The 26,829-nt window shown below is 40.5% G+C and overlaps 1 protein-coding gene across 1 annotated transcript in view; it reads right to left on the bottom strand.

Annotated features, from left to right (window-relative positions):
• The window catches only part of RFX4 (regulatory factor X4), a 195,785-nt gene that overhangs the window by 127,840 nt on the left and 41,116 nt on the right, over positions 1-26,829 (bottom strand). The gene's annotated exons all lie outside the window — the stretch shown is intronic.

Genomic DNA, 26,829 nt, shown 5'->3' with positions numbered 1-26,829 from the left:
AACTCCCTTCGTTACTGAACGACATGACCATACCCTTCCATTTGCTGTTTCCGCAGTGGAAGGAAGACATCTGCCTTCATGATTTTGGCCCGAAGAACATACTGATCTCATTCACCATTTGCTCCATGTAACCCAAACAGACCACAACGCAGGGTAGGCAGAGTGAAAGGGTTCAAAAGGATTAGGTTAGGAATACAATAAGACAAGAGTTGGCAGCTTTTAAAAAAAAGGAACTAGATAGAAAATATTTTAGGATTTGTGGGCCAAGAAGCAAAATTAAGAATATTATGTAGGGACTTCCGGTCAACATGGCACCGTAGACAGAAGCACTACGCCATCCCTCTATAGCAAAAACCTGAAAAACTAAGTAAAACAGAGACAAACATAATTCCTGGAACCTGAAGTGTCAAATGAAGAGATAAAGAACTCGGCCAAGCACCAAATGGAATAAGAAACTGACAGACGACAGAGACTGAGCAGAAATACTTGCCGAGGGCCCCATCAGCTAATGCAGCATGGATCCACCATCTTGGACTCCTGTCGGGGATCGGCAGACAGGGAGCATGGGAAAGCAGCTTTGCAGAACTCCCAGCAGGAGACAGAGCACCCGGTAACCAGCAATACACGCTTTCCTACCCCCATTCTCTCCCCGCTGCTCTACCTCGGAGCTTCCTGGCGGGCTGCGGTGGCTCGGCCAGCTGGGAAGTGTAGTGTCCACGCTGCTTGGATTTGCCCTACCCACGCTGGAGATTGGCAGACAGGGAGTATGGGAAAGCAGCTTCAAGAAGTTCCCAGCAGGAGACAGAGCACCTGGCGACAAGCAATATACACTTTCCTAACCACCGCCCCCCCCCCCCGCTCCCCGCGCTTCTTCCTCCCCGCTTCAGCCCCTTCTGCTTCTTGCCAGCCTCAGTCTTTTGGCCACGAGGCAACTTCTTTGGCCTCAGGCTGCTTGGATTCGCCCTGCCCACACTGCCTGTGCCCCTGAGCTGGTGTTGGTTCTTTCCATCTCTTTTGGTTTCTTCTGTGCCTCCCACCACCCCCACCCCACCCCCCCACCCCCCCCGCTTTTGCTGGAACACCTGGCTCTGTGTGCCATCTTTGCTTCTTCTTGAAAGGCTATGAAGCCACACTCGACTGGGGAACCACACCCCCGACCCCCGACACCACACTGGTGGGATCCCTGGGGCTTTTTTTTTTTTTTTTTGGCTTGTTTTGCTTTGCTCTGTTTTGTTTGTTTGTTTTCTTTTTGCAGCTTGGGAGCTCCTCCTAGCCGGCCTGCACTGCATGGCTTAGGAGTGTCTCCCCCAATCTGCACAGCCACGCAGGTGGGATCCCTGGGGGCATTTTAAAATTTGTTTTCTTTTCTCTCTCTTTTTCCCTTTCTGCCTTTCTTCATTTTTCGGTTTTCATCTCTCTACACTCATCTTCTTTTCCTGTCTTCTGAATACCTGGTGCTGTGTGACATCTATACCCCCTCTAGCCAGGCTATACTGTGCAGCCTGGGAGCCGCTTCCCCATTCTTAGCAGCATCTGGTGGGATGCCGGGACTCCTGGGGGCTTTACTTTTCCAATTTTTTTCTAGTTCTTTTTTCTTTTTTTTCCTTTTTGCTTTTCTCCATTTCTCAGTTTCTCATCTCTCCACTCTGACAGCAAGCTCCCTTAGCACTCTTTTTCTTTTTTTCTTTCTTTGCTTGTTTGTTTTTGGCTTCTGTTTCTCCTCTCTCTCCTCTTTCCCATACCCCTATTGGCTCCACACATCAAAACCTCCCCCCTCTTTCCTGCCTACCTGCACAGTGCACTGAACGTTGCATCCCCAAGCAGCACAGGCAAGGCCTACCAGAACCTGCCCAGTACTGATTCCTGGCCTGCCCTGTTGGCCCTAGCATATGCCACAAACAACCCATCCCAGCCCCTCCCCTGCAGCTGGACCTGCCCTGCTGCACCATAGCTGATTAGCTGACCCTGCCTATTGGACAAGGAGGTGAAAAGTATTGTGACTACAGACAAGCAGACAACAAAGAAAGCACAGGCCTCCTGCTCAGACATAACCAAATAAAACCAAAAAGCAGGACAAAACAAACAAATCTACAATCAAGAAATGAAGAAAATAACTACTGAATGTCCCGAAGACAGCAGACAATATCAAAACATATTAAAAAAAAAAAGACAGGATGGTCAAAATAAAACACCAGTTGACTTTCCAGTAGAAGAAAAGGCAGTAGAACTACCTGACGGGGAATTCAAATCTCTAATATTCACAGCAATCCAAAAGATGAAGCAAAAAGCACACAAAAATGAGGAAAAAATAGACAAATTTTTGGAAAAGGCAGACAAATTCATGGAAAATACAGACAAAAAATGAAAAATTCAGGAAAGTAATACAGAAATTAAATGCCAAAATAAATTCACAACTAGAAATCATATAAAAACAACAATTAGAAATCCAAAAGATAAACAACACGATTTCAGAAATAGTGTCATAGTAGGGCTGAGGAGCAGGTTTGAAACAATGGAAGAGACAATCAGCAAAATTGAAGACAAACACTTGGATACAACTCTGTTTGAGGAAAAATCCGGAAAAAGAACAAAGAAAAATGAAGAAACCCTGAGAATTATGTGGGATACAATCAAAATCAAAAATTTGTGAGTGATTAGAGTTCCAGAGCAGGGAAAGAAAACAGAAAACACAGAGAGGATCTTTGAAGAATTGCTGACAGAAACCTTCCCTAATATCATGAATGATGAAAAGCTGACCATCCAAGAAGGTCAATGAACCCCATACAGGATAGACCCCAAAAGAAAAACACCAAGGCACATCATAATCACACTTGCTAAAACCAAAGACAAAGAAAAAATTCTGTGAGCTGCTCAAGAAAAACAAAAAGTTGCATACAGAGAGAAACAGTAAGACTAAGCTCTGATTTTATTTGGCAGAAACCATGCAGGCAAGAAGGTAATAGGATGACATATACAAAACCTTGAAAGAAAAAAAATTGCCAACTAAGAATAATATATCCTGCAAAACTTCGGTTCAAATATGATGGTGGAATTAGGACATTTCCAGATAAACAGAAATTAAGGGACTATGTAAAAACCAAACCAGACTTCGAAGAATTATTAAAGGGAGTCTTTCTGTCTGAGAACAAATATCAGACCACAGCCTGAATCTAGGATGCAAGATTGTACCAGCGAGATACCAACCTGGGAAATGAACTCTCAGGGACCATCCAAAACCAAAACAATTGCAAAGGGAACCAGAGAAGTTAATCTGTAAATAATAGCAATGTCAGAACAATAAAAGAGGGAATAAATGGTATAGGCATAGGACTTTCTAATGGAGAGGAAGGCAAGGTCATACCAAGTAATAACAGACTGGTTCAAACATAGAAAGATAAGGGTAAATTTCAAGGTATCCACAAAGAAAACTAACAAACCTACTCACCAAAATAAAGAAGAAAAACATAAAGTCTCAATAAAAACAAAACCTACAAAAACAAAAGAAATCCACAAACAAAAGGAACTCAGCACAGGAGAGTAAAAGGAACAAAGAAAATGTTAGAAACACACACACACACACACACACACAAAAAGGCACTACAAAATGACAGCAATAAACTCATACCTATCAATAATTGCACTGAATGTAAATGGCCTAAATGCACCCATAAAGAGACACAGAGTGACAGAATGGGTAAAAAAAAAAAAAACAGGATCTATCAATATGCCGTCTACAGGAGACACATCTTAGAAACAAAGATGTAAATTTATTAAAAATCAAAGGATGGAAAAAAACATATCAAGAAAATACCAAAAAAGAGCAGGAGTGGCAATACTAATCTCAGATGAGATAGACTTTAAAAAACAAAATCCACCATAAAAGACAAAGAAGGGCACTATATAATGATTAAAGGGACAATCCATCATGAAGACTTAACCATAATGAACATCTATGCACCCAATGACAGGGCTCCAAAACACATAAAACAAACTCTAAAAGCACTGAAAACAGAATATGACAGTTCCACAATAATAGTAGGAGACTTCAACACACCACTCTCAGTAAAGGACAGAACATCTAGAATGAAACTCAACAAAGATACAGAAGAGCTAAAGAGCACAATCAGCCAGCTTGATCTCATAGATATAAATAGACCACTCCACTCAACAGCTGCAAAGCACACATTCTTTTCCAACACACATGGAACGTTCTCCAGAATAGACCACATCTTAGGCCACAGAGCAACTCTCAACAAAATCCAAAACACTGAGATAATATAAAGTATCTTTCCTGACCACAATGCCATCAAAGTAGAAAGTAACAACAGGAAGAGTAAGGAAAGAAAATCAGTTACATGGAAACTGAATAACATCCTGCTTAAAAAACCACTGGGTAATAGAAGAAATCAAAGATGGAATCAAAAAGTTCCTAGAATCAAATGAGAATGAAAACACATCATACCAAAACCTTTGGGGTGCAGCAAAGGCAGTCCTCAGAGGTCAACTTATAGCACTAGATGCACACGAAAAGAAGAAAGGGACAAAATCAAGACATTAGTTACGCAACTTGAGCAAATAGAAAGAGAACACCAAAAGAAGACCACAGCCATCAGAAGAAAGGAAATAATAAAGATCAAAGCAGAAATAAATGAAATAGAGAATAGAGAAACAATAGAATCAACAAAACCAAAAGTTGGTTCTTTGAAAGGATCAACAAAATCGACAAACCACTGACCAAACTCACAAAAGAAAAACAGGAGAGAATGCAAATAATCCAAATAAGAAATGAAATTGGGGACATTACAGCAGACCCAACTGAAATAAAAAGGATCATAACAGAGTATTATAAAAAAACTGTACTCCAACAAATTTGAAAACCTAAAGGAAATGGACAATTTTCTAGAGACACACTACCTATCCAAACTAACACAAAATGATGTTGAAAATCTGAACAGACCCATAACAAGAGATTGAAAAGGTAAAAACAACAACAAAAAAACTACCAACCAAAAAAAGCCCTGGCCCAGGTGGTTTCACTCGAGAATTCTACCAAACATTCAGGGAAGTGCTTAACCAGTACTACTCAAACTATTTCAGAACATAGAAAAGGAAGGGATATTTCTGAATTCATTCTATGAAGCCAGCATAACCCTGATACCAAAACCAGGCAAAGACACCATAAAAAAAGAAAATTACAGACCAATATCTCTCATGAATATAGATGCAAAAATTCTCAACAAAATTCTAGCCAATAGAATTCAGCTTCATATCAAAAAAATAATACACCATGACCAAGTAGGATCCATACCGGGTATGCAAGGATGGTTCAACATTAGAAAATCAATCAACGTAATCCACCACATAAATAAAAGGAAAGAAAAGACTCACATGATCATCTCAAAAGACACGGAAAAGGCATTTGCCAAAGTCCAACGCCAATTCCTGATAAAAACTCTCAATAAAATAGGTATAGAAGGGAAATTTCTCATTGTAAAGGGCATCTATGCAAAACTAATAGCCAACATCATTCTCAGTGGAGAGAGGCTGAAAACATTCCCCTTGAGAATAGGAACAAGATAAGGATGCCCTTTATCACCACTCCTGTTTAACACTGTGTTGGAAGTCTTAACTAGAGCAATAAGGCAAGAAACAGAACTAAAGGGCATCCAAATAGGTAATGAAGAAGTTACACTGTCCCTATTTGCAGATGATATGATACTAAGAAAATCCAAAAGACTCCACGAGAAAACTACTGGAAGTGATAGAAAGATTCAGCAGAGTTGCAAGATACAAAATAAACATACAAAAATCAGTTGGATTCCTAAACACCAATAAAGAGAACGATGAAAAGGAAATCAGGGAAAACAATACCATTTATAATAGCCCTAAAAAAATAAAACACTTGGGAATAAATCTAACCAGGGATGTAAAAGATCTGTAGAAAGAAAACTACAAAACACTACTGCAAGAAACCAAAAGAGATCTACATAAATGGAAAAACATACCATGCTCATGGATAGGTAGACTCAACGTTGTGAAAATGAAAATTCTACCCAAAGCAATTTACAAATACAATGCAATACGGATCTAAATACCAACACTATTCTTTAAAGAGATGGAAAAATTTATCATTAACTTTATATGGAAAGGAAAGAGGCCCCAGATAAGTAAAGCACTATTGAAGAAGAATAAAGTAGGAGGACTTCTACTACCTGACCTCAGGACCTACTATACAGCTACGGTAGTCAAAACAGCCTGGTACTAGTACAATAACAGATACATTGACCAATGGAAGAGGATTGAGAACCCAGATGTAAATCCATCCACCTATGGTCACCAGATCTTTGACAAGGGCCCAAAGTCCAACAAATGGGGAAAAGACAGTCTTTTTAACAAGTGGTGCTGGCAAAACTGGATGTCCATCTGCAAAAAAATGAAGCAGGACCTATACCTCATACCATATACAAAAACTAACTCAAAATGGATCAAAGATCTAAATATAAACCCCAAAACAACGATGGTCATAGAAGAATAAATAGGATCAGTGCTAGAGGCCCTAATACACAGCATTAACAGGATACAAATCACAACCAACAACACACAAGCTCCAGAGGATAAGCTAGATAACTGGGATCTTCTAAAAATTAAACACTTATGCTCATCAAAAGACTTCACCAAAAGAGTAAAAAGAGAACCCAGAGGCTGTAATCTGGCTATTACAAATTAGACGAAGGTCTAATCTCTAAAATCTACAAGAAAGTCCAACATCTCTACAACAGAAAGACAAATAATCCAATTAAAAAATGGGCAAAGGAAATGAACAGACACTTCACCAAAGAAGACATTTAAGCGGCCAACAGACATACAAGGAAATGATCACGATCTCTAGCCATCAGAGAAATGCAAATCAAAACAACAATGAGGTGCCATCACATCCCTGCGTTACTGGCATGAATCAATAAAACAGAAAATAACAAATGTCAGAGAGGCTGCAGGGAGATAGGAACTCTTAAGCAGATACAACCATTTTGGAAAATGATGTGCTTCCTTAGAAAGCTAGAAGTAGAAATATCATATGATCCAGCAATCCCACTCCTAGGAATATATCCTAGAGAAATAAGAGCCATCACACAAATAGACATATGCACACCCATGTTCATTGCAGCACTGTTTACAATAGCAAAAAGATGGAAAGAACCTAGATGCTCATCAACAGATGAGTGGGTAAACAAACTGTGGTACATATGCACAATGGATTATTATGCAACGCTAAAGAACAACGATGAATCTGTGAAGCGTCACAGAACACGGATGCATTCGGAGGACATTACACTAAGTGAAATAACTCAGTCACAAAAGGACAAATATTGTATGAGACCACTACTGTAAAAACTCATGAAAAAGTTTACATACAAAAAGAAACAATCTTTGATGGTTACAAGGGAGGGGAGGGGTGGGATGGAAAAACACTTAATAGACAATAGATAAGCAGTAAGTCTGGTGAAGGGTAAGACAGTTCCCAATACTGGGAAAGCCAGCACAGCCTGTACAAGGCAGGGCCATGGTAGCTCCACAGACACATCCAAACTCCCTGAGGGACCGAATTGCTGGGCTGAAGGGACCATGGTCTCAGGGAACATTAGCTCAACTGGCATACACAGTTTATAAAGAAAACGTTCTACATTCTACTTTGGTGAGTAGCGTCTGGGGTCTTAAAAGCCTGTAAGTGGCCATCTGGGATACTACACTGGTCTCGCCCCTTTGGGAGCAAGGAAGAATGAAGAAACTAAAGGCACGAGGGAAAGATTAGTCCAAAAGACTAATGGACCACATCTAAGACTGCCTCTACAAGACTGAGTCCAGTACAACTAGATGGTGCCAGACTACCACCACTGACTGCTCTGACGATAGAGGGTCCTGAACAGAACTGGAGAAAAATGCCGAAGAAAATTCTAACTCAAAAAGGAAGACCAGACTTGCTGGCCTGACAGAGACTGGAGAAACCCTGAGAGTATGGCCCCCGGACACCCTTTCAGCTCAGTAATGAGGCCACTCCTCAGGTTCACCCTTCAGCCAAAGATTGAACAGGCCCATGGAACAAAACAAGACTAAAAGGGCGCACCAGCCCTGGGGCGGGAACTGGAAAGTAGGAGGGAACAAGAAACCTAGTAATAGGGAACCCAGGGTTAAGAAGGAAGAATGCTGACATGTGGTAGGGTTGTTAACCAATGTCACGCAACAATGTGTGGACTGTTTGATGAGAAACTAGTTTGTTCTGTAAATCTTCATCTAAAGTTCAAAAAACAAAAAGAAACAAAAGAATATGATATAGGTATTTACATGACAAGAGGGAAAAAAATTCCACAATCTTTTTATGAAGTACAATTTTTTACAAACAGGTTTATTAATGAGAAGAATGAAACTATTGGGTCTGAGTTAGGGTTCAAAGTCAGTATTCCCTATCATCAAATGCATTGTAAATGTTTATCTGTAAAAACCATTCTTAGCCCTCAGGCTGTACAAAAGCAGGCAGGCAGTGGCTTAGTTGTGGCCCGCAGGTGGTAGTTTTTGGTCCCTTGCATAGAGCAATCTGAATGAAAGATCAGTCTTGCATTTGTAAGGGGACCCGCTCACAATTTTATCATGAATAACTGAGGAATATATACAACCAGTCTTTTATCCAATTCCTAATGAATATATTACTGAGACGAAGAATCAACATAAAATAAAACTAACTTCTTGATTCACAAAATCTGACCCAAGAAAACTGGTACAAGTAACAGTCTCAAAAAGAAAATTAATAATGTCAATGTATAATCAACAAAATTAAATTTGGGTCCATAAAATAATCAACGAAATAAATCTTTGGTGTAAAATGTTTATGGAAAAGAGTTGATACCCATTAAAATACCTTAAGTAAAACAAAAATGAAAATGGAAGAAAAAGAAAATGGAGTATACCATTATAGAAAATAAAAAAAAAATAATAAATTAGCTTATTAAAGCTGAGGCCACAGAATATTTTCATGATAAAAATTTATCTGCGTTGGTAAATTAGGATTAAAATATCTGCTTGTAATTTGTTTTGGGCAAATCCTGTTGCTCCTTATGCAACAGTCTTACCCATCTTCTTATTTACTAATAGAGCCCCAATTTAGAGGGGACCATGTGTTCAGGAAAAGAGCCCTGGTGGCACAATGTTAAGCGCTCAGCTGGTAACTGAAAGGTTGGAGGTTTGAACCCAGTAACTGCTCTGTGGCAGAAAAGACCTGGCAATCTGTTCCCATAAACATTACAGCCTAGGAAAACCTACGGGGCAGCTCTACTCTGTCATATAGGGCCGCTATGAGTCAGATCAACTCGTTGCCACACAACAGCAAAGTGTTCAGGGAGGGTAACCCCTCTCAAACCCTCCAGAGGTGAATGTTGATCAGTGTAAACCAATTGTAGTAAGCCTGAGCCGTCTAGTCACTGACTGGGTTAGATGTGGGATGTGACATGATGCTGGCCTCTGAGACAGAAAAGAAGCCCTCTGGGTACTTTTGGGAAAGATAAAAAATCAGTTGCCTTGGAGTTGATTCTTTCTCCATGAGTGTCAGAGTAGACTGCGCTTCAAAAGGCTTTCAATGGCTGATTTTTCAGAAGTAGCTCACCAGGCCTTTCTTCCATGCAGTCTCTGGGTAGATTTTAACTGCCAACCTTCTGGTTAACAGATGAGCGTGTTAACCGCTACCAACACCCAGGGACTCCTTCTGGGAAGGATATCTTTTCCTGAGAAATAGGAATGGGAGACAGATTCTCCTCTGTCCTGCTTTTGAATGTGGATGTGAGAGGACACAATAGCTGAGCTGGGCAGCAAACTTGCAGTGGGGACGAAGTCAACGCCAAGGAAGGTAGAGAGAAAAGATAGAAAGATTGGAGGTCCCGAAAGTTACACTGTGCCCTGATTTAACCAGTCCGAACACTGGCTACCTCTAGACTCTGCTTTGTGTGAGAATACAATACCCTTAGTCAATAAAACCACTTTTCATTTGGTATTCTCTTCCCTGCCATCAAAACCACTCTAACTGATGATTAAAAAACAAACAAAAAAACCTGTTGCCATTGAGTCAATTCTGGCTCATAGTGACCGTATAGGACAGAGTAGAACTGCCCCCACAGGGTTTCCAAAGAGCAGCTGGTGGATTCAAACTGCTGACTTTTTGGTTAGCAGCCGAGCTCTTAAGCACTGCACCACCAGGGCTCCTCCTAACTGATACACACACTAAATGTTCTCAGGGACAAATTATGTGTTCCATATACATCACAGATTCGGCACCTATTCATACTACTTTGCCAACCTGGAGTTCCTTTCTAAATCTTTCTCATCTTTTCACACCTAGAATAAAAGGCATCACTTCTTTGAGGACTTCCCCGATACTCCCCAAGTCAGGAATCACTGATCCTAACTCCGTTCTTCCACAGCCCAATATTTGTCTCTGGATTTAACAATTTAACCACCTTAATTCATTATTTGGGTGTAAGCTCATTCAAAAGGCAGGGAGGGTATCTTAGTCATCTTTGTGTTCTCTCTCACCAGTGCCTGCCACAGTGCCTTCCACTTGGTACTTAATTAAATAGTGCAGTCTGACTTCCATAAATGTCTTCTACAATCTAAATAGATAAATAGCACAATAAAGAACATGAACATGTGGGTCTCACAAGAGTCTTGGTAAATAGACACCAAGGGCTATACTCAACCTATGTTGTTCACAAAGAAAATAAAAAGGAAAAAAAGGAGGCGGCACTATTTTACAATTCTAAGAGTAACAAAAATTTTAAATAATGATAACACCCAGTGCTGGTGTATACATGGTAAAATGGACACTCATACTTCTCTGAAAGTAGTATAAACTGGTACAATGTTTTCAGTAAGCAACTTGGAAATAATATTGAGAGCCATCTAAAATGTTCGATTACTTGATCTCACAGCTCATCTAGAAATTATCATAAGCGAATAGTCCAAAAAGAAAGAAAAAGTTACATAAACCATGATCAATTGTATTTTTTAAATAAGGAAACGGTACATAAACAACCTAAATATACCTCTCTAGCCTATGCTGGCACATGATTATAAACATTTCTATTTCCCCCGGAACTGGCTGCGTTGTTGTTGTTTTCTTCTTGCTTCTTTGAATTTCAGCATTTCAGTCTACAAAAAAAAAATTTTTTTTTTGGGGCTAAATGTCAAAAGACCTAGGTGCTAGAATCAATTTAAAAAACTTACTGGACATGCCTAAGCAAATCACTCAACTCCCTTGAGCTTTACTCTTCTTCGTTTCCAAAATGGTTATCTTATACAGTTGTTGTGAAGATCGTATTACTCAATTCAACAAATATTTATTGAATACCTAATTTGTGCCAGCTTGACACTAGGAACAAAGAAATTAAACTCTTGCCCTTGAGTCTGGTTGGGGAAAGAAAGAGACAAACAGGGAAGAGAGAAAGGCCAGTTTCAGTAAGATGTGGTAAATGCTGTGATTGGTGTTGTGAGCTGCCATTGAATCAGTCCCTGACTCAGGGTGAATCTGTGTCCAGTGGAACGAAACACTGCCCGCTCCTGCACCAACCCCATGAGCGATTGCGGATTGGACTGTTGTGATCTCTAGGGGTTTCATTGGCTGATTTTTGGAAGTAGATTGTCAGGCCTTTCTTCCTAGTCTGTCTTCAGTCTGGAAGTTCCACTGAACCCTGTTCAGCACCATAGCAACAACAAGCCTTCACTGACAGACAGGTAGTGGCTTAGCATGAAGCACATTGGCTGGGAATCAAACCTGGGTCTCCCGCATGGGAGGCAAGAATTCTACCATTGAACCAACAATGCCCCCTAATGCTGTGATACAGGTAGGCAAAGGAGTCAGCCAGCCCAGGCTGGATGAAAAGGCAGAGTCTGTCAGTGAAGGTTTCCTGGAAGAAGTGACATGTGAGCTGAGCCCTAGAATGAGCAAGCTTGGGAACCAGATGGCAGGGAAGGTGGAGAGACAGCCAGGGGCAGGTGCTACGGTTGCTAACTAAAGGGTCGGCAGTTCGAACCTGCCAGGTGCTTCTTGGAAACTCTATGGGGCAGTTCTACTCTGTCCTATAGGGTCGCTATGAGTCAGAATTGACTCGACGGCACTTGGTTTGGTTTTTTGTTTTGGTCGAAGCCTTAAAACCATTTCTTATCTTTAAACAGAGGATAATAATGATGCCTACTTTGAAAAGCTGTTGGGAGGGTTAAGGGAAATAAGCTTAACGGGGGACGGGGGGAGTACCAATACAGACTCATGGCGACCCCATGTGTGTCAGAGCAAAATTGTCCTCCATAAGGTTTTCAATGGCTGATTTTTCAGAAGTACCAGGCCTTTCTTCCTAGATGCCTCTGGGTGAACTCAAACCTCTACCCTTTCTGTTAGCAGTGAGCACATTAACCTTTTGGGACCACCTAGGGACTCCTTAACAGAGGGTAAGAGCACATAAAGAGCAAGCCGTAGGCTGCCCCTGGGTGCTATTCTGCTCTGCGCGATCCCCTTGCAGCAGTAGACGAGGGAGGCCTCTCTGCTCAGGAAGACTGACAGAGAGCAAAGACAACTGCACTGACAATGACCCACGAAGCAAACACACACCAGGGGACACAAAAGCTCCATATAGGAGATGCCATCGAAACTGCTTTTCAACAAAAACAAAGATGTCACCTTGAAGACTAAGGTGCACCTGACCCAAGCCATGGTATTTTCAATCCCATCATATGCACGTGAAAGCTGGACAATGAATAAGGAAGATAGAAGAAGAATTGACACCTTTGAATTGTGGTGTTGGCGAAGAATATTGAATATGCCATGGACTGCCAAAAGAACGAACAAATCTGTCTTGGAAGAAGTACAGCCAGAATGCTCTCTAGAAGCAAGGATGATGAGGCTGCATCTTGCATACTTTGGACATGTTGTCAGGAGGGATCAGTCCCTGGAGAAGGACATCATGTTTGGCAACGTACAGGGTCAGCGGAAAAGAGGATGACCCTCAATGAGGTGGATTGACACAGTGGGTACAACAATGAGCTCGGGCATAACAACGATTGTAAGGATGGCACAGGACTGGGCAGTGTTTCGTTCTGCTGTGCATAGGGTCACTATGAGTCAGAACTGACTCGACGGCACCTAACAACAACAACAACGTTGGAACTGGGCCTTGTAGGGATGTTCAGGATATTTTAAATGACGTTGTTTTCCTGTTCACAAAAGTAATACATGTTCATTTTAGAAAATTTGGAAAACATAGAGAACATATAAATCTCTGGAAATCCAAGCCACTCTCAACAGAGAGAACCGTTGTTAACTTTCTATTCGATTTACCTCTAGTCTTTTTTTCTGTCCTCTCTTTTGTATACAGACACATGCACGCACGTGCACACACACACAAATAAGGGCCATACAGTGCATTCTGGTTTGCAACCTGTGTCATTCACCTTCAAAAGGACAGGTCAGACAAGAGGAGGAAACATGAGGAGGAGGGAAATCTGGGGGCCCAGGGGAAAACACCAGTGGCCCATTTGTCCCGAGCCAGAAAAGTTCCTGATTCTGGAGTTCCATTACAACGTCTCCCACTCACGTGACACTTCTCTCTATTGTGTCAGGTTTTTTCCCAACTCAGCTTTGTTCTGGCTGCAGTTCTGATACCAATGGATGGAAGGAGAACTGGCTCCGAGGGCTGGCAGACCTAGGCTTGAATTCCAGGTTTGCCTCTACCTGTGGGTGGGACCTTGAGCAGTAACAACTTGACTCAGCCATCCCCAAAGGTCCTTATCTAAAAAATGGAAATCATAACTTATATCACTTTACCTGATAATATAAGGCGCCCCGGTGGCACAATGGGTAAGTACTCAGCAGCTAACTGAAAAGTCAGCATTTCGAACCCACCAGCCGCTCTGTGGAGAAAAGACCTGGCCATCTGCTCCTGTAAAGATTTCAGCCTAGGAAATCCTATGGAGCAGTTCTACTCTGTCACATGGGATCACTATGAGTCACAATCTACTCAACAGCACCTAACAAAAATAACCTGATAGTATGGAATGTGCGAAATTTCAGGCCAGCAAGATTCCTGGAGCCATTCACAGCACACATTGAGCCGTCCACCTCAAACACCCATCCTGCTTATCCTGCCAAAACCATAGCAGAACAGTCTGCTCAGAAACCTCCTGGCAGGATGCTGCCTGACAGCCTAGTCTGCTCCTTGGCACTCTGTTCTGCTCCCACTTTGCGGTTATGCTTCCTACCAGGCCCCAAGGATCTTGGGCCAATCCTCAGGGGTGAACATCTTTGCTTCCCTGCTCTGGATCTGTCTCCCAACATAAACTCTGGAGCCAAATTGCCAGGTTCCAACCCCAGTTCCACCACTTAGTAGCTTTATGACTATGAACAACCTTTTGGTTCCTTGATTTCCTTATTTGCAAAACAGGAAAGAGTACCAACCACACAAGACTGTTGTGAGGATTCAATGAACCATCCCTGGCTATTACTACAATAACCATCGCTCCTCCGGTGGAGCCATGTACCTTTTGCAATTATACCACAAAAGTCTCATTTTTCTACCATAGAGCTCCCACAAAACCAAAAGGAAAAAGATGAAGCATCAAGACCATCTCTGCCCACGGGGCTGGGCTTAGCAAGCCCTTGCATCTGGGACAGGCTATCTGCTCCTCCCCTGTGCACCCCACCACACCATGACTGGTCCCTAGCAACGCCCTTGCTAGTTTGTCCCTAGCAACTGGCTTGCTACTTTTTAAGTTCTGTGAAGGCATGGAACCACATTCACCATTGCGTCTCCGGCATCTGCACCTGGTAGTGATTCAAGAAGCATTTGTGGGATAGATGAATGACTAAGTAATGCCACGTAAGGAACTCTACTGGTGCAATGGTTAAGCACTCAGGTGCTAACTGGAAGGTTGGCTGTTTGAACCCACCCAGCAGCTCCATAGACCTGGTGATCCGATTCCGTAAAGATTAAAGCCTAGAAAACCCTGTGGGGCAGTTCTACTGTTACATGGGGTTGCTGTGAGTCGAAACCAACTCAAAAGTACCTACCAACAACAGATAATACCACGTATAAACGCTGAGACTACCCATCCTATTTCAGTAAGCATACAAAAATAACAGTACTATCAGGTAACGTTTATTGAGGATTTATTATGTGCCAGGCTTGGTGAAAACTCTTCATATTATCACTATTAGTTCTCACAGCTGCCTTATGAAGTGAATCATTTAACGCATGGGAGACATCAAATATAGTGCCTGAAATGTACTTCCTGCTTAATCAGTGTTGTCTAATTATTGGTGTTACCCCTTGTTCAGACGAAGAAACTGAGCCTCAGAGAGGTGAAGCAATGTGCCCAAGATCACACAGTGAGTGGTGAAGCCAAGACAGGGACCCAGTCTAGTCGGCATCAAAATCCCCCAAACTCAAACGCTTATAAGCCTCATTTTCTTTAAGCCTGTAGTACTAGACTGAAGATTTCAGGGAACGTTTTATCTGGTCAGTCGCTTATTTTCTCCCTCTATGCTGACTGAGGAAACCCCGGTGGCATAGTGGTTAAGTGCTACAGCTGCTAACCGAATGGTTGGCAGTTCAAATCCGCCAGGCACTTCTTGGAAACTCTATGGGGCAGTTCTACTCTGTCCTACAGGGTCGCTATAGGGTCGCTATAGGGTCGCTATGAGTCAGAATCGACTTGACGGCACTGGTTTGTTGTTGATGCTGACTGAATTCATAGTATTTGAGAACCTATTCTAGAATATTTTCCGCCTGGAGCCAGTGTGGTCAAGTTAAATACTGAGAAAGAAAGTTTCTAAATTAATTACTTCTTTTCAAATCCCAGGAAAGGTTCAAGTTTATGTGAGTTTCGAGTTTCCCTGGAAAGTTCTAATTCTATTTCCTTTCATGACTGACCTGGCTGCACCTGGACAGGCCTCACCTGCTGGAAACATGGGTCTGCCAAACTTTTCATTCCTCTTATCCACCTTCTTCCTTGCCAGGGGCACCAGCTGATGATCAAGGTGCCTGGCACCCAAGCCTTTGGCAGTGGACATGAGCCCCTGGCGCACACCCTTTCCCCGTGGGAACAGGGCTAAGTCCCAAGCAAAACTGTGATGTTGGCAGCGTTGCTCAGAGGGGGCCCACACCTGCTTACTTTTACCTTCTCTGGATGAATTTCTTCATAACCTTGGAGTAGGAAAAGGCCTTTCAAACCTTGATACGAAACCCACAAAAGAAAAAGTTGATAAAATTTACCACATAAAAGATCCAAAACTTCTACATAGGGGGAAAAAACACCACCATCTTAAGTACAAAGATAATGACCCACTGGGGAAATTGTAATCATACCACAGATAAAGGTCTCATCTTCCCAGCATAGAAAAAGCTCCCATAAAACCAAGAGGAAAAAGATCAAGAATCAAGAGAAAAAGTAGACAAAGCATACGACACATGGTTGATGGGAAAATTATGAATATTCCTGAAACATAAAAAGATGCTCAGCATCACTCACGGAAAATGAGAACTACACTAAAATACCATTTCTCACTTATCAGATTCACAAAAATCCAGACTCTGACCACACAACTCTGCTATGAAGCTATAGGGAAGCAGGTGCCCTCCTACCTTGCAGGGTAGTGCAAAATGGTGCCACCCTATATGCAAGGTCATTTTGCAGAATCCACCAAAATCAAAGACGCCCTTTATCCAGCAGACCCACACCAAACACTAATACCAGAGATGAAGAAACTGGAGATTTTTACCAGCTTCTGCAGTCTGAAATTGATTGAACATGCAATCAAGATGCATTGATAATTACTGGTGATTGAAATACAAAAGCTGGAAACAAAGAAGAAGGATCTATAGTTGGAAAAATATGGTCTTGCTGATAGAAACGACTCCAGAGATTGCATGATAGAATTTCGCAAGACCAATGACTTATTCATTGCAAATACCTTTTTCAACAACATAAATGGTGACTGTACACATGGGCCCTGGAAACCCTGGTGGTGTAGTGGTTAACAGCTACAGCTGCTAACCAAAAGGTCGGCAGTTCGAATCCACCGGGTGCTCCTTGGAAACCCTATGGGGCAGTTCTACTCTGTCCTGTAGAGTCGCTATAAGTCAGAATCAACTCGACAGCAATGACTTTGGTCTTGTTTTTTTTGTACACGTGGACCTCAACAGATGGAAAACACAAGAATCAAATTTACTACATCTGTTATAAAAGACAATGGAAAAGTCCAACATCATCAGTCAGAACAAGGCCAGGGGCCTACTGTGGAACAGACCATCAATTGTTCATATGTAAGTTTAAGTTGAAGCTGAAGAAAATCAAAACAAGTCCATGAAAACCAAAATACCACCTTGAGTATATCCCATTAGAATTTGGAGACTCAGAATTTGGATGTGAGAGGAGACTCTGAAATCTGCTCTTGAACGTAAAGCAGCTAAAAGCAAATGCAAGAAATGATGAAGTAAAAGAGCTGAACAGAAGATTTCTAAGGGTGGCTCGAGAACATGAAGGAAAGTATTATAATGAAACGTGCAAAGACCTGGACTTAGAAAACCAAAAGGGAAGAACACACTTGGCATTTCTCAAGCTAAAGGGACTAAAGAGAAAATTCAAGTCTGGAGTTGCAATTTTGAAGGCTTCTGTGGGGAAAATATTGAATGACGCAGGAAGCATCAAAAGGAGATGGAAGGAATACACAGAGTCACTGTACCAAAAATAATTGGTCAATGTTCAATCATTTTGGGAGGCAGCATATGATGAAGAACTTATGGTATTGAAGGAAGAAGTCCAAGCTGCACTGAAGGCATTGGCAAAAAACTAGGCCCCAGGAATTGACAGAATACCAACTGAGAAGTTTTGACCAACAGATTCAGCGCTGGAGGTGCTCACTTGTCTATGCCAAGAAATGTGGAAGACAGCTACCTGGCTAAGCGACTAGAAGAGGTCCATATACATGCCCATTCCAAAGAAGGGGATCCAACAGAGTGCAGAAATTATTAAACAATGTCATTAATGTCACACATAAGTAAAATTTTGCTGAAGATCATTCAAAAGCAGTTGCAGCAGTATATTGACAGGAAACTGCCAGAAATTCAAGCCAGATTTAGAAAAGTACGTGCAATAAGGGATATTACTGCTGATGTCAGGTGGATCTTGGCTCAAAGCAGAGAATATCAAAAAGATATTTACCTATGTTTTATTGAATATGCAAAGGCATTCGACTGTGTGGATCATAACAAATTATGGATAACGTTGCAAAGAATGGGAATTCCAGAACACGTAATTGTGCCCATGAGGAACATGTGCACAGACCAAGAGGCAGTTTGAACAGAATAAGGGGATACCGCGTGGTTTACAATCAAAGAAGTTGTGCATTAGTTTTATATCCTTTCACCACACTTATTCAATCTGTGCTGAGCAAATAATTGGAGAAACTGGACTATATGAAGAACGTGGCATCAGGATTGGTGGAAGGCTCATCACCTGTGACATGTAGATGACACAACTTTGCTTGCTGAAAACAAAGAGAACTTGAAGCACTTACTGATGGAGATCAAAGACAACAGCCTTCAGTATGAATTACACCTCAACATGAAAAAAAAAAAATCCTCACAAGTGGACTAAAAAACAGCACCATGATAAACAGGGAGAACATTGAAGTTGTCACGGATTTCATTTTAGTTGGATCCATAATTAACGTCCACGGACTCAACAGTCAAGAAATCAAATGATGCATTGCGTTCGGCAAATCTGCTGCAAAAGACCTCTTTACAATGTTCAAAAGCAAAGATGTCACTTTGAGGGCTAAGGTGCGCCTGACCCAAGCTGTAGTATTTTCAGTCACCTCATATGCATGCAAAAGCTGGACAGCGAATAAGGAAGACTGAGGAAGAATCGATGCTTTTGAATTATTGTGTTGGTGAAGATTCCATGGACTGCCAGAAGAATGGACAAATATGTCTTGGAGGAAGTACAGCCAGAATGCTCCTTGGAAGCGAGGATGGTGAGACTGCATCTCACATACTTTGGACATGTTATCAGGAGGGACCAATCCCTGGAGAAGGACATCATGCTTGGTAAGGTAGAGGGTCATTGAAAAAGAGGAAGACCCTGGACGAGACAGATTGACACAGCAGCTGCAACAATGGGCTCAAACACAGCAATGATTTTGAGGATGGCACAGGACCAGGCAGTGTTTCAATCTGTTGTACATAGGGTTGCTATGAGTCACAATCGACTCGACAACACCTAACAATAACAAGAAGATGCTATTAATGGAATTCCTGAGTGGTACAAATGGTTAAGCGCTTGGCTACTAGCCGATAGGTTGGCAGTTTGTACCCACTGACAAGCACCTGTACCTTGTGAGAAAGGCCGGGAGATCTGCATCTGAGAGGTCACAGCCTAGGAAACCCTATGGAGCAGTTCTACTCTACACACATGGGGTTGCAGTGCTTTAAAATCGACTTAATGGCAACTATCAACAACAACAGCAATGCTATCAGTTTCCTCTGTCACCACCAGACAGTAACATCCATGAATTTGTAAAGAGTTGGGGAGGGTAAAGGAAGAAGGTACATTCAGAGAAAGGCAAAATGGTAAGGTCAGGAACTGTGACATAGCGGAGGGAACAGGACACAGTACGGGCCATCTTAGGAGAAACAGAACCCCCATCTCACGCATCCACACCACACACATACACATACGTACACACACTTTCTGAAAACTCTTGGAGATAAAGGGAAGGCTTTGGACTCCTGTCTAGGATACAGGATAGAGGCTGGAGTCATTTAATTTTGACAGTAAGAAAAAGGTGACCCCTGGCTAGAGGACTTGAGCATATCTGGGTTACATTTAACATGTAATGTTTCTCTAGGAGCTAGTTGGGTTCCTACTTTTTGGACCCATCCTATCACCCCAGTCTCTCCATTTCTTTCCATCCACCTAACACCACCCTGGACTACAGCCTCATCACCCCACACCTGGACTAGGGTGAAGCTTACTAAATTTCTCCTGGCTCTAACCTATTTGCACAAAATCTCCACATTAACCTTCTAGAAAACACTTTGATTTTATAACTTCTCCACCCAGCTCCTACAGTAGCACCTTAGCTATCAAATTCCAAATGCCTTGTTGGAATTCAAGTCCCTCAACAATATGAACCAAACTTACTTTTCCAGCTCTGTTTGCCATGATTGTTCAACCTCCCTGCTCAAGCCTATCCAAGCCAGTCTGGAAAGCTTTCCACTCTCAAAACTTGTCTATGGCTTCCTGCCTCTCAGCCCTTTACCATCACCAGAGAAACCACATGGATCCTTTAAAGCCCAATGCAAATGTCACCCTCTAAGGTGCACAATGGCAACGGCTCAGCTCTCGGCTCTAAGGTGCCTCCCCAGTCACTTTCCATTCTCATGACCTCTCCCATCTCTGCTATCTTGGAACAAGGTCTCTCAAACCTCAATGTGCAGTCACCTGAGAGTTTTAAGAAATGCAGAGCACATTTCAATGGGTCTGGGGTGGGCCCGAGATTCTTCATTCTCACAAGCTTCAGGTGACATCTATGCTGGTGTCCAGGATCACACTTTGTGTAACAAAGAGTAGCTTGTGTCATTCAAATGAAATTTATCAATATGGCCTTGTGATATGAATATTCACGTGTATAGCTAACTTCCCTTCTAGACTGAAAAGTTCCTTAAGAGCAGGGACCCACAGAAGAGACAGTTTATGTAGCAGGAAGAGATGTTGTTGTGTGCTGTCAAGTTGATGCTGATCCATAGCAACCCTATAGTATGGAATAGAACTGCCCCATAGTGTTTCCAAAGCTGTACTCTTTACGGGAGCAAATCACCAGGCCTTTCCTCCAATGGTAGATATGAACCATTGATGTTTTGATTAGCAGCTGAGGACTTAGTCATTGTGTCACCAACCCAAAAGCCAAATCCATTGCCGTCACGTTGATTCTGGCTCACAGCGACCCTATAGGACAGAGTAGAACTGCCCCATACAGTTTACAAGAAGCAGCTGGTGGATTCGAACTGCTGACCTTTTGGTTAGCAGCCATAGCTCTTAACCAGAGCTCCTTGATGGAAAGAGACCAGCTTTAAAATCAAACAGCTGTAAGTTCAAGTCTTAACTCTACAACTTACCTGCTGTGACATTGCATAAGTCACATGACCTCTGAATATCAGTTTCCTCATCTATAAAATGGAGATAAAAATGCCTCCCTACTGGAGGATTAAAGGAAATAATGGCTTTGATTGTACCTACCATACTGCCTAATGGTAAGTGTATTTTAATTTTCGCTTTGAGCTCTTTCCTTCCTTGTATAACTTTGGGCTTTCCACAGAGTCTCACATCAAAGAAGTGCTCAGGAAATCTTCCAGGCCCAACCTCTGCAGGAACCTCTATTCTAGCTATACAATTCTGTACAATCCACACTGCCGAGATCTCCTCTCCAAGTATTATGTTCCAATAGGTCATGGGCCTTCTAGTGTTTTTGCAGTGCTACTCTTCCTATTTGTTGGTGAATATGCCACAAGAAACACAAAAATCTACTGACATCTACCAGAGAGAAACTGCAATTTATTCAGGTTGGAAATGAGAATTTATGAGACCCGAATTATGATTAGTAACTCATCCACTCCTGTTCAGGCTCTTCAACTATCATGCATTTAGGGCTTGATCCCTCTTTTCTGGGGTTTTCTTCCCAACTACACTCCACTAAAATGTATCAGTCCCATTTCTTCATGCCCAGTGAAACTCTAGTTAATCAATTAATCTTTTCTGGGCTGCTAAAAGCAACATAACAGGAAGAGCACGACACAAAAACCAGAACACCTGGGTAACAGTCCTGATTCTGCCACTGACTAGGAATGTTTTCTTGGGCAAATCACATCCCTTCTTTCAGTCTCAGTTTCCACATGTGTAAAATGAAGCCTGTAATAATAAGCTGCCTCCTAGGACTATTGTGAGAATAGAATGAGATAATAAGATAAAGTGCTTCTTTCTAGGCTTAATAAATGATAGTATATTAAGTTATATACTATTAACTATGCTTGTTAACTATAAATATATACATATACATATACAAAATTTTGTTTTAAAATATATACTTAGAAATAGACTTGGAGAAAACACAAATACATCAGTAGCAGTTAACTCTGAATGGTGGGATTATAGGCAATTATTTTTCTCCTTATCTTTTTTCTATAGTTCCCTAATGTATATACTTATAACTCTTATAATCAGGGGATGAATATATATATTTATTCATATATATTAATATATATACATATTTATATGTAAATAACATATAATAATATATTTAAAACAAATATGTATATTTATTTAAAAATACATAACCTATGAACTGAAACTTCCTTGTTTTTTTATACAGACAAGAGTAAGTGACCCACATTCTAGATTCAGTGCTGGCATTGACTTAGTGTGTAATCTTAGAAAGTCACTTCACCTTTTTAGGTCTAAATTTCCTCGTCTAAAAATTGAGGATAATCAGACTCCAAGTTCTCTCTGTGATGAAAGAGTTTGCACTGGATTAACTTATCCACCAAAAACGATTGTAAAAGCTAGATAAAATATATGAACAGCTATTTGAAGGCATTGGAGTACACAATGCAGGCAGGACTTAAGGAGCTATAAGGCTTGGGAGAAAGGAAGCACAGGAACTGACCTTCACCTTCACCCTGGCTCTTCCCTGTGGACATTTCCTAATTGCTGCACTGGAGAACAGAACCCAAGAAAATGATGTTGTCTATTAGGCTGAGGAAACTGGGGTCAGAGTTCAAGGATGTATCTGAGTTCTAAGGAGCAAAATTTCTGAGAGAGGAGAATCGTGGAGAAGGATCCAAACATAACTGCATTCAAATTCCCCTCAAGTCCTTAACCCACTCTTTGTCTGTATATACACACAGCAAGAAATTGAGAAGAAAACAGCAGCTGAGAGTCTAAAGAGATGATCATTGATCAGCTGGGAAGTCAGAGGCTGGAGTTCAAGCTGGGTCAGCCAAACCAAAACAGAACCACTACCGTGGAGTCAATTCCAACTCATATAGGACAGGGAAGAACTGCCCTATGGGGTTTCCAAGGCTGTAAATCTTTACAAAGGCAGACTGCCACATCTTTATTTCATGGAGCTGCTGGTAGGTTCGAACCGCTGATCTTTCAGTTAGCATCTAAGCACTTAACCACTGTTTCACCAGGGCTCCTAAGCTGGGTCAAGGTGGAGGTAAATACCTAGAGCTTCCGGTCGAGGACCCAGAAAGGCCATGCCATAGGAGTAAACACCACATCCTAGGAGTATGAATAAAACTGAAACAGACCAGACTTAACCAAGGCTTCACAGGATCAAGGTGATCTGCTGGTACTCTATCTGCCTATGAGAACAAAACTTAAAAAATCCTGCGGGGAAGTTAACATCATCCACCCAAAGCCTGTATATTTTGCATCCATAATGAATAAAAAATTATATGGCATACCAAAAAACAGGATCAAAAAGCTGAAATCCAAGAGAAAAAAAACAGATAAAAGAAATAGATCTAAATGTGATTCAGATATTGGAGTTATCAGACTGGGATTTTAAAGTAACTATAACTAAAATGTTCAGGGAAAGATGGATGAAATAGATGAAAAAATGGAGACTATCAACCAAGATTTGGAAACTTTAAAAAATAATCAAAGGACCATCTACAATAGAAGAATACAGTATCTGAAATTAAGTTCACCTGGATGGGCTGAATAGCATGCTAGACATGACAAAGGATGAGAACAGAGAACTAGAAGGAAGGTCAATAGAGAATACCAAGCTGAGGTACAAAGAGAGAAAAATTGACAAATTGCTAAAGAGCCTAAGAAACGTATGAGGTATAGTCAAAAGGGCTAATATTCACGTAACTGGAGTACCAAAAGGAGATAAGATAGACAATTGAGCAGAATAAATATTTGAAGAGACAATGGCCAAGAATTTTACAAGTTTGATAAAAGGCATCAACCCACAGATTCAAGAAGCTCAGTGAGCCCCCAAGAAGGACAAATATATGAAAAACATATTGATGTACATCATAGTCAAATTGCAGAAAACCAAACATGCACACATATACACAAAAATATTAAAAGCAGCCAGAGACAAAATGACACATTATATTCAAAGGAGTAAGAATAAATCTGATGGCTAACTTTTCAACAGAAATTTTGGAAGCTAGAGATAGCAGGATGACAACTTTAAAGCATTGAAAGGAAAATAAAACAAACAAAAACACCCTCACCAACCTAGAATTATACATCCATCAAAAAAAAAAAAAAAGCTTTCAAAATAGATGATATAAAGATGTTTTTCATATTCAACAGACCTGCACTACAAGACATGCTCAAGGAGTTTCTTTGGGTTGAAGTAAAAATGATCCCAGATGGATGCATGAAATTGCCAATAGGAATGAAGAGTTCTAGAAAGGGCAAATATATGAATAAATACAAATAAATGACTATTTAAAAACAACAACAATAATAATGTCTTTTGAGGCTTATAGCATATGGCCTCACAAGCCACATGGAAATAAAATATATTAAAACAATACCACAAAAGGTGGGAAAGAGGCAAATGAGATTAAACTGTGGTAGTGTTCTTAAACTATTCAGGAAATGTGAGGTAGACAAAATAAGGGGAGGATACATATTGTAATCCCTAATATAACCACTTATAAAGAATGTACACTTTAAATAGTTTTAAAACTCGATTAACTCTTCCAAAAAAGTTTGTTGACTTAAACTCAACAATATCAGTAACTACATAAAGTTTAAATGGCCTAAATAGTCCAATTAAAAAAGAAAGATTATCAGATTGGAGTAAAAAAAAAAATCTTATATGTTATTTACATTAAACTCACTTTAAATATAAGAATATAGAAAAGTTGAAAATAAAAAGATGAAAAAAGATATACCATGACAATTAAAAAAAAAAGAAAGCTGTGTGGTTATACTAATATAAAACAAAATAGCCTTTAAGATAAAAGTATTACTAGAGATAATAATGATTTAAAATGGGTCATTTCAACAAGAGAATATAGCAATCCTAAATTTCTAAGAAACCAATACTCCAAAATACATAAAGCAAAATTAAAGAAACTGAAAGAATAAATATATATAACCACAATCAAAGCTGGAGATTCTAATACCTTCTATTAGTAACTGAGAGAATAAGCAACAACAACAAAATCAATAAGAATATGGAACATTTGGATAACATGATCAAACAACTTGACCTACAGAACACTCCATCCAGTAACTGTAGAATACACATTCTTTTCAAGTGTACCGGTGCATTTGCCAAAACAGGTCATATGTTTGGACAAAAAAAAGTCTCAACAAATTTCAAGTATTGAAATCATACAGAATATATTCTCTGACTATAGAAGAATTAAAATATAAATCAATAATAGAAGGGCAACTAGGAAATTCCCAAATATTTGAAAATTAAGCAACACATTTCTGAATAAACTCTTGGTCAAAAAAGAAATCACAATAAAAATTAGAAAATATGTTTAACTAAATGATAATGGAAATAAGACAACAGAAAAATTATGCGACACAGTTAAGCAGTGCTTACAGAAAAATTTATAACTCTAAACAACTATTTTAGAGAAGAAGAAAGGTTAAAAATCAAAGATCTATTAAAAGAATAAATAGACAATCTACAGACTGGAAAAAATCTTCAGAAATGACTTATCTGATAAGGGTCTAATCTTTAAAATCCATAGAAAACTACAACAACACAACAACAAAAAGACAACCCAGCCACAAAATGGGTAAAGGACACGAACAGAATCTTCACCAAAGAGAACACCCAAACAACTAACAAACATATGAAAAGATGTTCACAATCATTTGCCATTCCAAAAAAACCCAAACCCATTGCTGTCCAGTGGTTGCTGACTCATAGTAGATTATAGAACTGCCCCCATAGAGTTTCCAAGGAGCGCCTGGTGGATTCAAACTGTTGACCTTTTGTTTAGCAGCTATAGTACTTAACCACTATGCCACCAATCATTAGAGAGATGCAAATCAAAACTACAATGAAATACCACCTTACCCCGGCTAAAATGGCACTGATTTAAAAAAAAAAAAAAAAAGGTAACAACAAATGTTGGTATGGATGTGGGAAGACTAGAACCTTTATCCATTGCTGGTGGGGTGGACCGTAAAATGGTACAACCACTGTGGAAAACGGTATGGAGGTATCTCAAAAAACTACAAAATAGAATTACTCCATGATCCAGCAATCCTACCCCTAGGTATGTACCCTAAAAAAAAAAAATTCAAACCCATTGTCTTCCAGGCAATTCCAACCCATAGTGACCCTATAAGGCAGACTAGAACTGTCCCCACAGGGTTTCCAAGGCTATAAATCTTTACAGAAGCAGAACTACTTTTGCTTAGTAGCCAGGTGCTTCAACCACTGTGCCATCAGGGCTGCTCTCCTACCCTAAACAAAACAAAACAAAAAACCCTAGACACCTAAAAATAATGACACAAACAGACATATGCACACCTATGTTCATTGCTGCTTTATTCACAATAGCAAATAGATGGAAACAACCAAAGTGCCAGCGCCCATCACTGGATGAATGAATAAGCAAATTGTGGCACATACATACAATGGAATACTATGCAACTATAAAGAACAATAATGAATCCTCGAAACATATTATAACATGGATGGACCTGGAGGGCATAATACTAAGTAAAATAAGTCAAGTA

Source organism: Elephas maximus, chromosome 4, assembly GCF_024166365.1.
Source record: "Elephas maximus indicus isolate mEleMax1 chromosome 4, mEleMax1 primary haplotype, whole genome shotgun sequence".
Classification (NCBI taxonomy): domain Eukaryota; kingdom Metazoa; phylum Chordata; class Mammalia; order Proboscidea; family Elephantidae; genus Elephas; species Elephas maximus.
This window is presented reverse-complemented; position numbering and strand designations above follow the sequence as displayed.